The 12,991-nt window shown below is 35.1% G+C and overlaps 1 protein-coding gene across 1 annotated transcript in view; it reads right to left on the bottom strand.

Moving 5' to 3' along the window:
• Positions 1 to 6,531, bottom strand: part of mwh (multiple wing hairs) — a 207,632-nt gene extending 201,101 nt beyond the window's left edge. The window contains exon 1 of the mRNA XM_073956896.1: positions 5,528 to 6,531. The gene's annotated coding sequence lies outside the window, so the exon portion shown is untranslated. The remainder of the gene's footprint in view (positions 1 to 5,527) is intronic.
• Positions 6,532 to 12,991: the final 6,460 nt, after the last annotated feature.

Raw genomic sequence — 12,991 nt, 5'->3', positions numbered from 1 at the left:
CTGTGGACTTTAATTGTCTATAATACGTTAACAATTTGGAAAAAATTGACAGTTTCTTCTTAGTTTTATAAAAAACTAAAGAAAAACGAAGGAATGAAGAGAGATGGTGCAAAATAAACTTGAAATTCTACTGAAATTTGGGTATTTTTGATCGAGAAACTTCAAATTCTACGACTTCTATTCCATAATACGGGTCAATGATAGCATTAAGATAAGTTAATCATTAAAATATCAGGTGATTGTTATTGTTCTGGGTCTGAGCCAACATACTATGAAGAAAAAACGAGGTCCTTCCTATACACAGAAAGAAACTAGGTGGAATTTCTGTGGCAGGTATAATGAATATTATAAGGAAAAACCAGTAGACATTTCCCGAGGCAAAATAATCATTATTTGCAGGTTCTCGATGGCAGAAACTTTCACTTCTTGGATCTCCTGGAAGAGAAGAACTTAATAGACCACCTGCATCGCCGAGGTGACCGCCTCATGGAATCGGAAAGTTCAAAATATTGCGGTACAAAATTTAATGTTATCTCCAGTTTATGTCTGTGTAAGAAATCTAACCTATTTTCTTTCTGTGTGTGGGAAGGATCTGGGTTTTTCTTTATAGTATGTTGGCTCAGACTCAGAGCAATAACAATCACCTGATATTTTAATGATTAATTTATCTTAATGCTATCATTGACCCGTATTATGGAATAGAAGTCGTAGGAATTTGAAGTTTCTCGATCAAGAATACCCAAATTTCAAGTTTATTTTGCACCATCTCTCTTCATTCCTTCGTTTTTCTTTAGTTTTTTATAAAACTAAGAAGAAACTGTCCCAAATTGTTAACGTATTATAGACAATTAAAGTCCACAGCTTTCATAAGCTCTTATTTCCCCGGTATTAAAGTCATAGTTCGACCAATTTTAGCGTTTTAAACTTGAAATAGCTTTTATTTTTTTTTTTTTGAAGCCAAACTTTCTATTTAAAGATACTTCATAAAATTACAAACCAAGATATATAAACTTTCCCGAGGTTATTCCATGGATATCGACTATACTGAAGTAATAAAAAGCAATTTGAAATGTGCTATTGACATGAAACAGAGTGTATATGCCAAACCGTCCAAAATTTAAGAATAGGTTTTTTTTTAGGGTTTTTTCTGCACAAAAACCGGGTAAATGTCAAAAAAGACAATGAAAACGTGACAATATCGATTATTTGTCAATGAGAACCGTACCTAAAATTCTCTGAGCAACATTTTTGTGGAATATTTGGATGCTGTAAAATCTCATCTTGTGGTACTTTTACTACGGATCAAGAAAGAAAGGACATGAAAGGAATTGAGTTAGAAGAATGAAATGTTCTACAAAAAGATTCGCCATTCGATTTGACTGAAGACATGTAATCTCAAAACGAAGCTGCAATAACGGCAAACAGAGACATAAAGCTATTTTCTGAAGCATCATAGGCAAAAATTCAAAAAATTCATCGCGCGATATCTCAGAAACTTGACCTATTGGGAAAATTTCCTTTTGGGTTCTTAATATACTCACTAAGGGCTTTCATCTCCAAAAGGAATTATCCACCGCACAGAAATCTTGTTGCACAGTGTTATTTGCTTTTTAAAATTGATATATCTCAAGAATGGTTCCGTCTTGGAAAAAATTATGTAGACCAAACTTGGATTAGACTCGCCGTTTTCAAGAAAAAATCCAAAAACCTAAAAGTCCCTAAATTCTAATGGCAAACTCTAACTCTCCACCAAAATTCAGCTTTGAGGGAATTTTTGCTATTTTAATGTCTATTTTGACTGGACTAAATATGTAAAAGAGGCAACAAGCCAACTTTTCAAAATAAACTTAGGGGAGAAGTAATTAAAATAACCGTTGATGCCGGTTGATGGACGACTCTGCTATTAGAAATCGATGGGTATGTGAAAAGTTTTTTTCTCGGATCACAGCATGATACTTTTTCAAAATATTGGGACTCTAGACTGTGTGAAAAGAATGATCTACATACAGTGGAAGAAGTCGAAAATGTCGTAAATGATCTTACCAAAACTCTCCTGACTACCTATGAGGACTCTGTTCAATAACCTACCGATTGGGATGGTTTGCTGGACCAAATTTTTCAATGGGCGATTAACAACTTTCAGCCTTTCAAATCTTCGTGAATGGATGGCATAATATCAGATAGGCTTCAGAATTGTGTTAAAAATACTGATTGATATTTTTAATGTCTGAACTACATCCCCAAAATGGGGAAACCGAGTCAAACATTACCACATTGTAAACTAATTACTCTATCTTTATTATTATTTTTTAAGACAATGGAAAGGAAACTGTATCTTGCAATTTGGGCACAAGTAGATTCTCTAAAGATCCCAAAATCGGATGCCTTAAAAAAGGATGACAGCAACCGAGTTGCTTAGAGGACTTGAACCCAATCTCACATGACCCGTGACTACATACATATTTCGATAGTCATATCCTTGATTGCAGAAAAGAACATAGTAAAATAAGGGGAAACGAAATAGCAGATGAACTAACTCGGGGTGGCTCTAAGTCAGCCAAGATCACCCATATACGTTAACGTGACTGCAAGAACAACATAAGTTCTATTTATTCTCATCTGCCGTGGTTTAGCAAAGGAAAGATTTTCTCAGAGAGACTAATGCACAAATATTTTGAGCACCCATGCTCTAAGACGTTCGATTTACCAATTGATGACTCTGTTAAGGCATTGATGTGCTACTACATCAGTGATGCTCGCCCTCATATTTAAAAGTGTAAACAAACCACACGTATTCTCTCTTCAATTTTCATTTGCCATTGTTTAGCAATGGATAGAGAATCTTACCGCTACTAATACACCAACTCCGTGAGATCAACCTTTAGAAAGCGTACCGCGTATGGAAACTACACGCAGAGAAAAAAATATGTTTGATCCAACAATATTCCAAGAGCAAAATATGTATTGTTAACATATTGTTGGATTCCTCATGTAGTATTGTAAATCCAAAAATAGTTTGTGTCAACTGAACAATATTTCTCTCTTTTCTTCGAAAATTTGTTTCTCTTCTCTCGCTATTCGATGCCGTGTTGAAAAAACAATTTTGGTGAGTTGTGGTGTGTTTGTATGACATGCTGCCTTTACCTTTGTTTTTGTGTGTATGTACTTGTGAGACCCTTGTTTTTATTTGTTTCTGTTTTGTTTCATTCTTCTTTCCTTTTCATGTTTGTTATGGTGTTTAATTATTCCTTATGTTGTGGTGGGTTCTTGTGGCTTTTTGTTTGTCTTTGTTGTCAGCCAATGCAGCAAACCATGTATTGTGTTCATCAATGATTGCAATATTATACGCGACATTTATATCCAAGTTATGCGAAAAGTGTATATGAGAAGTATATGCACTCAAATCAAAAAATTCTGGGCTGGTTTTCTGTATTGACAATAGTTTTTGTAAACAAAATTAGATTATGATAGTTCCTACAATCGGTATTGTTAACGATTTTAACAATATTGCGGAAATTCGAAAGTTGTTTTTGTTTTCTATGTTTGGAACAAAAGATGGTATTTTTGGATTTGGATTAGAATGTTTGAACAAAACAAATACATTTTTGGAACCAAAACATATATTTTTGTTCCAACAAAAGCGAAAAATATTTTTTCTCTGCGTGTAGATGTAAGATATACAAAGCATTCTGGCCTGTTATCTCCCAGTGTAGAACCATTTCCCTTCTCTCACTAAAGATCACGGTCACTCTAGGGTTACATCTCTAAATCCAAGTTGGAATGAAAATTGCGTCGGGCACTGTATATAATGTGGATTTGCGAAGAGATAGAGACGAGCGTTTTTTACCGATATCCCTTTCTGCACATAAGAAGATATAGATCCCATTATCATATTTCAAATCTGCAGTAATAACCATCGGTCAATAATACAGCATCTGCAATAAGCAGAGCATCATCATCATCTTTACATGAATTCAGAATATCTGTACTGTCTTTTGTGGTTTCGCATCTTTAAACCCAACCTAACCTAACATGTTGCTATTAAATCGTTCTTAAAGGAACTAGAAGGAATTCACTGTCGTTCATTCCCTCGCTATTTAATTTGTACAGTACAACTGTCAACATTAGTCTCGTCCGACTTAAGACATTTTAAAATTCGTTCATGACAACAAGGGTTCACATTTTTTACATTAAATATTTTACACATTCATCGCATTTTTACAACAACCCCGATCTTTATTTTCTGAATGTTTCCATCATAAATTATAAAAAAATTTTAATTTGTCAGATACGTTTCGAAGGTAGAGAAGGATTATCTCCGTACAAAAAAAGGTTTTCCAATTTATAAAGAAAACTGGTAACAATAGCAAAGTTTTAGATTCTTGTTGGTCCTAGAATATACATATTCTTGTCGCCATGTAAGGTATTTAAAAATTTTTATGCATGTTTAATATATGTATGTTTAGTGTTAGAAGCAACATAACACTGTGCAACATTTTCAAGGTAATTTTGTGCAAACAATTTCAAATGCGGTTCTTATGAAAGTATAGACGCAATAGACAAAAACCCTCTTTGGGTTTAGTTTTGTTAGATCGGGTTCGGATTTTATGGCTCAATCTAAACATGGCTAAATATTGACTTTTTAAAGAAAATCTGGGCTATAACTTTGAAACCAATACGAATCTTTCCATGACATCCGCAGCAAACTCGTAGATAAGAACAAGAATAATGTATTTGGAAACATAATAAACACGAATAACCCCATTTATTGCCTCAAATTTTATAATATATCTAAAATTTCCGTGATTTGTATATATTTCGCAGCGTATCTCTAAAACCGTAAAATTTTTCTTAATGTTATCTTTGGGAAAAATATTCGCTGGAATGTAATGCACAACTCTTCAGATCATTTCATTGTTGTAAAATTCGTCTACCGCGTTGTTTCTATCATATTTTTCAACGACAACTTAATAAATATATCAACAATACATTGAAAGTTCAAATATGAGAATAAACAGCCTGTGTGAACGTTGTTTGAAATATGTTTTGTAGAAAGTATGATATGAAATACCGCCTAAACAACATGAAATAAGTGTTTTACAGTTTCAGAATGTTCTGAAGAATTGCTGAGGACTTGGTTCAACTCTTACTAGTTTGCCAATTACTGACCATAATTCCAGAAATTATGTAATCTTTCCTATATTTTATCAATTTTGATGCGCTATATGTGGTTTTTCGTAGTTCTTCTGTTCGACATATAAGTTCTACTACTTTAGGACTACAATATCGCTGAAGACTGCAAAGCAAAAGTCTTATTAGTTTCTGAGATAAAGCACATTTCAATTGAAAAAAGGGTCGATTTAGCCCGGTATAGATGTGGCCATAAAATCCAAACCCGATCTAAAAACACGAAACACAACTAGGGGTTTTGTAGTCTTAATATGTACTTTCAGAAAATGCCCACTAGAAGTTGTTTGCATTTTCAGTGGTGCACAGTGTAATTTTAGTTTTCACTTCAAAGATTTACCTTAGTTATCTGAAAAAATTTCGCCGGAATAATCCAAAAATATCTAAGCGATGTTGTGGTCCAATGAAATTTGACAATAAATTTATAATTGTACGTTGTAGAAAGTGGAGTTTTTTTTAACAAAAAACAATTATAACCACTTTCTATTTAAAAAACTTTTGTGGACATTAACACTTTATAACATTATAAACTTTACAATATTATAAAAAAATAATATTTCTTGAAATTTTCGAAACAAATTGGTTTATTTTTTTATATTTCACGTTTTGTATTTTTTATTTTTCTTAAGTTTTGTTTTTTTTTATTACATTTTTCTTGTACCGTTACATATTTTGCATTTCTTTCTACATAATTTTGCACTTTATTACAAAATATAACACATTCTTTTTGAAATGGGATTAGTTGCACTTAACGTTGTCGCCGCTAATATTTTTATCAACACCAACAAACACACAACCTTTCTAAATCATCCGTAATAATTTAACATAATTAGTTTGTCACGTTTTGGGGTAATTTTGTAATGCTTTTTTTCTGCCATTCATTCATAACATTTTTCTAGCAAAAAAATAGAAAACAAAAAAAAAAAATGCCAATGCCAATTCAAATCGCACTGTTATCCGTAAACACGTCTTAGTTTTTCGTTCGAACCATTTAAACTGATTGTTGTGTTTGGCTTAAACTCACGTAGCAGTTGAGAGATGATGGTTGATGGTGTTATAACACCAACAAAAAAACTATGTCTCTAAGTTTGGCTTGATGTGGAAAAGCCGCTAGTTTGTGGATTGTTTTTATCGGTCTCTGTTTGTGTTTTATTTATCTACTCTTTGAGGCTCTCTTTTTGTGAATGTGAATGCTCTTACGCAGACTCTTGGCTAGTTAGTGGTAATGTTTTCTTGTTGCTTCAACACCTGTTAACTTTTTGATCAACTAACTAACCACTTTTCTTTGTAGGGAGGAAATGGTTATTGTGTTCTTTCGTTCTCTCCGGAATTCTCTTTAAGTCTAACTGTATTATGATTTTCCGTTTGGTTCTTAAAGGCGTTTTTTGTTTTATTTCTTATTCGCTCATTAGGAAAACCAAGCAGGGATGGAAAACTATACAACGGAAATTTCCAATTCCCAGTTCTTTGCCGTACCAGATCTCAGTCAGAACATTAGTAATCAGAGAGAAATTTAGTGACCCCACGTTGGGCGCCAGTTATCATTGCTTACACTAGCTATCAACTTCATATGACTCGAAATAAAAACATTTCATATCTACCCCCGCAGACAATGTGGAGACGTAATTTCACTGCATTTTTGCCGGTATAGACGCAAAAAGAAAAAAGGGTAAGGAAAATCACCAATATTGCACACATTAGCGACTGTATTATTGATCAGCATAAAATTCTAAGTCGATCTAAACATGTCCGCCTGTCCGTCCGTCTGTCTGTGGAAATAAAGATACAGCTCGAATTTTTTAAGTTAGAGCGTCAACATTTGGTACAGAAGCTTTCATTACTTCCAGGATGGTTGGTATTGAAAATGGGATATATCGGTCCACGTTTTGATATAGCCCCCATGGAACGGTAGCTCCCGATGTTCGGTATTTTTGAGGTTTTAGCTTCATTATCCCACCAAAATGGCTGAAATTTAGTCATCGTTGGGTGTATAAAGCTTTCCATCTGAAATTTGTTGGTATAGGTCCACGACTTCACATAGCCCCCATAGAACTGTACCTCCCGATTTTCGGTATTTTGAAGGTTGTGGCCACAATAATCCACCAAAATGGCTGAAATTTAGTACTTAGTCTTCGTTGGGGGTATAGAACTTTCCCCAGAAATTTGCCGCTTAAGGTCCACGCCTTCATATAGCTCCCATAGAACGGTACCTCCAGATTTTCGGTATTTTGAAGGTTGTGGGCACAATAATCCACCAAAATGGCTGAAATTTAGTACTTAGTCTTCGTTGGGTGTATAGAACTTTCCCCCAGAAATTTGTCGGTTAAGGTCCACGCCTTCATATAGAACCCATAGAACGGTACAACCCGATTTTCGGTATTTTAAAGTTTGTGGCTACAATAAACCTCCTGAATGGCTGAAATTTGGTGCTTAGACTTCACTGGTGGTATAAAACTTTCCCCCAGAAATTTGTCTTAATATAGCCTCCATAGAGCGGTACCTCCCGAATGTGGTTATTTTACAAAATTAGCCACATTTTTACCGAAATTGCTGAAATTTGGAATTTTGTCTTCTTCATACACGAAGGGAAATTGTTCCATTTTACTTCAATACAAATCGTGGTGGAGTGTATAACAAGCTCGGCGGGGCCGAAGTTAACGCCGTTCTTGTTTTTTGTATATTTTACTTGCGAAAGTTAAATTTTTTCCGGGGGGGCCGAAATGGTTCGAAATGCATTTCTGCCTACGTCACTGTTATGGGGTATTTGCTATCTATTCCCAGTTCTTCGTCGTACAAGACTCTATCAGAAGTTATACGAGTAAGAAATTAAGTCAGAAGATGAGTCTTTAGAGAGAAATTTATTAACACCACGTTGGGCGCCATTTAGCGCACAAACTATATTCTCTCGTGAGTGGCTTCTTTTCTAAGATCTTTATATATCAAATGTTGCAAATTTTTATGAGAACAAAAATAAGAATTATTCTACAATAAATGTTTGTATATTTTTTAATTAAAAAATTGATGGTTTTTGGTAAATTTCGCCCAACTTTCCAGATTGTTTATTTTTATTTCAACTCTCGGAGGAAATTGTTATTTTTGCAGCGGTACAGTTTTTTATTATGTGTTGCCGATAGTTCAAACTTGGGGTCTAAATATGTGGCTTGCTCCACTGACTGTGGCAACAATTATTTTGGAGTTAGTTGGATAGGTTTGGGTGGGGGAACAATAAAGGTACAATGCTTTTTGTGCGTCGCATATTTGGTTGTAGAGGCTTTTAAATGCCTTGTTTCTTAAGTATTTTTTAAGCCATGACAAACTACTCTGAACGAGTATGTGATGTTGCTAGACACGCCGTCAATCTCGAGCAATCTGAGCAGGCTGAGTTGAAGTCATCCAGTAAATAGCCTCCTCGCCATAAAAGTAACTTGCTATGGTGAGGAGGCTACTTACTGGATGACATCAGTTCTTTCACAAAACATTTGTCGCAGGACAAAATAGGAAAAAACTATCAGCCGGTTTTACCGACAGAGACATGCGAAATAAACGGAGCAAGCAAGCCCAATAGTTTCCTCTGTACAATTTCATGGCAAAATATTCCCCATTAAAATTTCATGTTTCTAAATTATTCACCATTGCATTTCGTCGTAATTTGAACCACAGTTTTCCTCTGAGGCAGACCTTCGGCCAGAAATTGAGATTTTTCATCTATGAACGGATCGAATACAGGCTACACATTCGAAATCCCTTTCTTCAAAATTATTTTTTTGTTTTTGAGGGTTTTAAAACAAGTTTGCACTTTTCGGGAAATATGAACATGCCGCAACAGGAGGTTAATCCCCAGTTTAATTGAGAAGAGTGTCTCTGACTTGTATATGAAAGTGAGCATAACACTCGACAATTCACATAGGTTTCAATCAGGAAATTTTTGGCCAAAACCCTATTTTTGAAATTTCGAAATTTTAATTTGTTTTTGCACAAAATAATAAAAAACACATCAAGTCATCTGAAAATAATTAGTTTTTGTAAATAACGTTAGTATTCGTTGATTGGCGCAGTACCAAAGTTAACACTTTTTTATGTAAAAATTAAACAGACTTTGTGCTGTAAAATATACAATTTTTGTTGTATTGCGTCGCTGCATAAATATACAGAAGTGAGACCAAAGTTATTATGAATCGGGAAGCTGTTAATGAGTACTTTCATAATATTTACAAAAAGAACGATGAAATTTGTAAAATTAGCGTAATAAAATCAATGTTATTATATATATTGAAAATTATTTTTTACAAATATTTTTTAAATATATTTAAACTTTTAAAAAAATGTCCAAATTTGTCCACCTCCAAATCGAATTTGGAAGATAGCAGGGGGTCTGTACTAATAAATTCAGAAGTAAAATCGTGCTCAAATTTGCCACAGTTAAAATAAAGTGGATTTTTCTATTTTAAGATGGGAGAATTTTTTGTAAATACCTGTTGTGACTGTACGTAGTATCCAATGAAATAGCACGGTAATATGCACATCTATCAACCGAGTTCCCTTAAAATTCATATTTAAGGGTTTCAGAGTGTAGAATACAAGTATGTATAATTTTTTTGAAAATAGGTAAATTTTTTGTCGTAGCCCCCACATAAAATTACTGTCCGATTTTAGATATTTATAGATTTTAGCGACACTTTATGACCGATTCGGCTGAAATTTGGTATTTTGACCTCTTGGAAGATATGAATCCTTCGTACCAAAAATTATTAACATAGGTCAATGTTTTGGTTTAGACCCCACACAACGGGACCACCCTGTTCAACAAATTTTGACAGTTTTTGGTCATTTTGGTCGTTAAAACGTAAGAATTGCTGTTTGTACACATTTATTATAAATAATAATTAATTTCAATACAAAATGGACCTTGAAATAGTTTTGGCCAGAAAATTTGAATTTGGGACCATTGTGCAATTGCTTAAAGGAATTTCCTATGAATGAAACTCCAACATCAGGCACAGTTGCAATCACCATCTCATTGAAGACGACGAGCTAAGGACGTTGATAAGATACTCGACACCGGCATCTATTGGTCATCCTTGTGGTTACTTGGGTTTCGGATGACATTCATTGATTCTAAGATGTGCTGATACTTCTTCGGCTTGAAGAGATCTTGTGCAACAAAATACTCTTCACGCCTTCATGCTCGACATATTATCACCAAGAGTAAATAAAAAACGTATACCTTCCCAAGCGTTCTATACCCAGCAAAATTTAAAGGAAGGCGTTCCATTCGATGACGTGATTTCATGGCATCTTTTGCATTGGTTCAAACGAAGTCGTGAAAGATCCGATCTTTTCATCAGCATTTGAACCCATTCCATCGATCCAATAGCGATGAATTTTGTGTTTTAATTTATACACATTTTTCTAAACATATAATATTAATAATTTACAATATTAATCACAACCAACGTTGTCAAAACTCTCGTCGTAATGATAATGTCATTGCAAAGGGTTGGTGAAAATGACATGCCAAAGCATTGGTGAAAATGACATATCAAAGCATTGGTGTAAATGACATGCTTTGGATCCAAAAATGAATATCATCTTTTGGGGTCCACGCTCATATAAAATTCATCGATGAAGATGCTAAAAAGATGGCATGCCAGATCACTTGCACCCATGATTGAATGGCATCTTTGGCATCGAACATTTTGGTGGGATACTCTTTTACCCCTCAACTATCCACATTTCGACTTTGATTGTCGATTTCCCGACTCTTGGATCATTTGGATTGGCTCATCGCGCTTATTTGTGTGTCGCTCTTCCATCGCTGTGTAATTCAGCCTCACTTCTGGTGTCCGATCATCACTTGTGATTCCAATAAGTTGAACTAATCAATCCGACGAGGGCCGGTTCTAGATACAAGATTAATTCGGACGAAGCAGGGACCGTCAGCTCAACAATTTAGTGTTTATGTTCATTTAGTTTCTCCATATAGTGAAGCAAATCCCGGATTATCTGCTGCGAATTCTTTTAGTCTGTGCCAGGATTCGCATCCACCACTTGTCCACGTCGGTGAGATGTAATGGATGTAGGGAATGCGTACACTTCCGAATAGGGATAGGTAAGTGGTCTTTCGATTAATCGACTTTTTTATCAAAAGTCTAAAAATCGTAGTTGACTTTTGTCTGGAGGGAAATCGCTTAATCGATTATCTTGTGATCGATTTTCGAGTTTGCCCATAGACTGTTGAATTGGCGGTTTTACACTTTTGGCGGTTTTACAGTTTCAAAAGAAAACTCGAAAATCGACTAAAAGTTGATTATAATTGATTTTCTGCACTTATGCAAAAGACGATTGTCGAGTTTTAAGACAACTGAAAAAAATCGCGAGATCGAAAAATCGCATTTTTAGTTTAAGACCAAAATCGAAAAGACGAAATATCGATTGTTGCTTCCCATTACATATCCCTACTACCGAAGCTGCTCCCGAGTCTCTCCAACATCTAAAAACGAGGAATCTTATACCCCTTGTTGTTGTTCAGTGCCCGAAAATGCATCATAACTGCAATTTAATTGTAACGATCTCCGCAACAAAGTCAGAGAAATTATAAAATTTATGAGCCGGAGAAACATCGTGGATAACTTGATCCTGGAAACAAAGACCAGGGTTACAACGAAATTATACATTTTATGAGTCGGAGAAACATCGTAACCACTTGGACATGACTCTATTGACCCATATATGCCCCAGCAAAAAAAATTGGAAGTAGTGCAATGTAGACTAGTTCTTTCACGGCATGTTTTTATGCAGTTCAAAAGGAGTCGTGAAAAAGGCACTCCATTCCTCACATTTTAACCGCATTTGGATGCAATCCAAAGAATCACATCCATTTGTCACATTTTAACAACATCCGGAGGCAGTTCAATGGAGTCGTGAAAAAGGCACTCCAATTCCTCACAATTTAACAGCATCCGAATGCAGTGCAAACGGAGTCGCGAAAAAGGCACTCCGTTCACTACATTTTATTAGCAGTTGTTAGAGATCCCTACATGTACATAAATCAGTTTGTACATCTCTGCAGGCAGCGGAATACATTTCCAAAAAGATATAATCGTGTTAACATTTCCAAACATTTGTTAATACAAACTAAATAATATTTAATTTGTGAACATTTTTCCGGTAACTCACGAGAAGAAAATTTCCCAATGGAGTGGTGTTGGAGTACATGTCGAAATCTTAACTGGTAATGGGAAGACAATATCAAACCCATTTAGCAGATGAAGCAAAAGCACTTAAGCTTGGATTAAATGAAGAGCGGAGGAAACACACATGTTTGCGATTGAATTCAATAGAGAATTTTCATAATTTGTGTTAATTTAATAAAGGTATTAGTATTTTTGTTTTACACAAATAATAAATGCATTTTATTTTGTTATTCAAAACACGTGCTCTGGACTGCCTCCTATTTTACCCCAAAGGGTCAGTTAAAATGCAATGCCAATGGGTCAGTTAAAATGCGGTGCAATGGAGTGACTCTTTCCGGGGTCACTCCTTTGTAAAAATCATGAGTGAAAATGCATAATTTGATGCACTTCCAAACTTTTCGCTGGGGCAATATATGCGAGGAGCAGAAAAGTGTAGGAATGCCAAGGAAGAAGTGCTTAACGCATGCCGCCGATGAATAAGTGTGAGTTGCATTATATGCCTGACTCTAGTCCGCTTTTTGATGGCAATAACCGTCTGGTGCTAGGGAACTTTAATGCTCACCATCCGTTTTGACATGCCATTGTAGGTAATGGCCAGGTACAGCGCTGGC

This window comes from Musca autumnalis, unplaced genomic scaffold, assembly GCF_047663935.1.
Source record: "Musca autumnalis isolate F117 unplaced genomic scaffold, ASM4766393v1 scaffold_5, whole genome shotgun sequence".
NCBI classification, from domain to species: Eukaryota; Metazoa; Arthropoda; class Insecta; order Diptera; family Muscidae; genus Musca; species Musca autumnalis.
The sequence above is the reverse complement of the archived record's forward strand: the minus strand, read 5'-3'. Positions and strand labels throughout refer to the sequence as shown.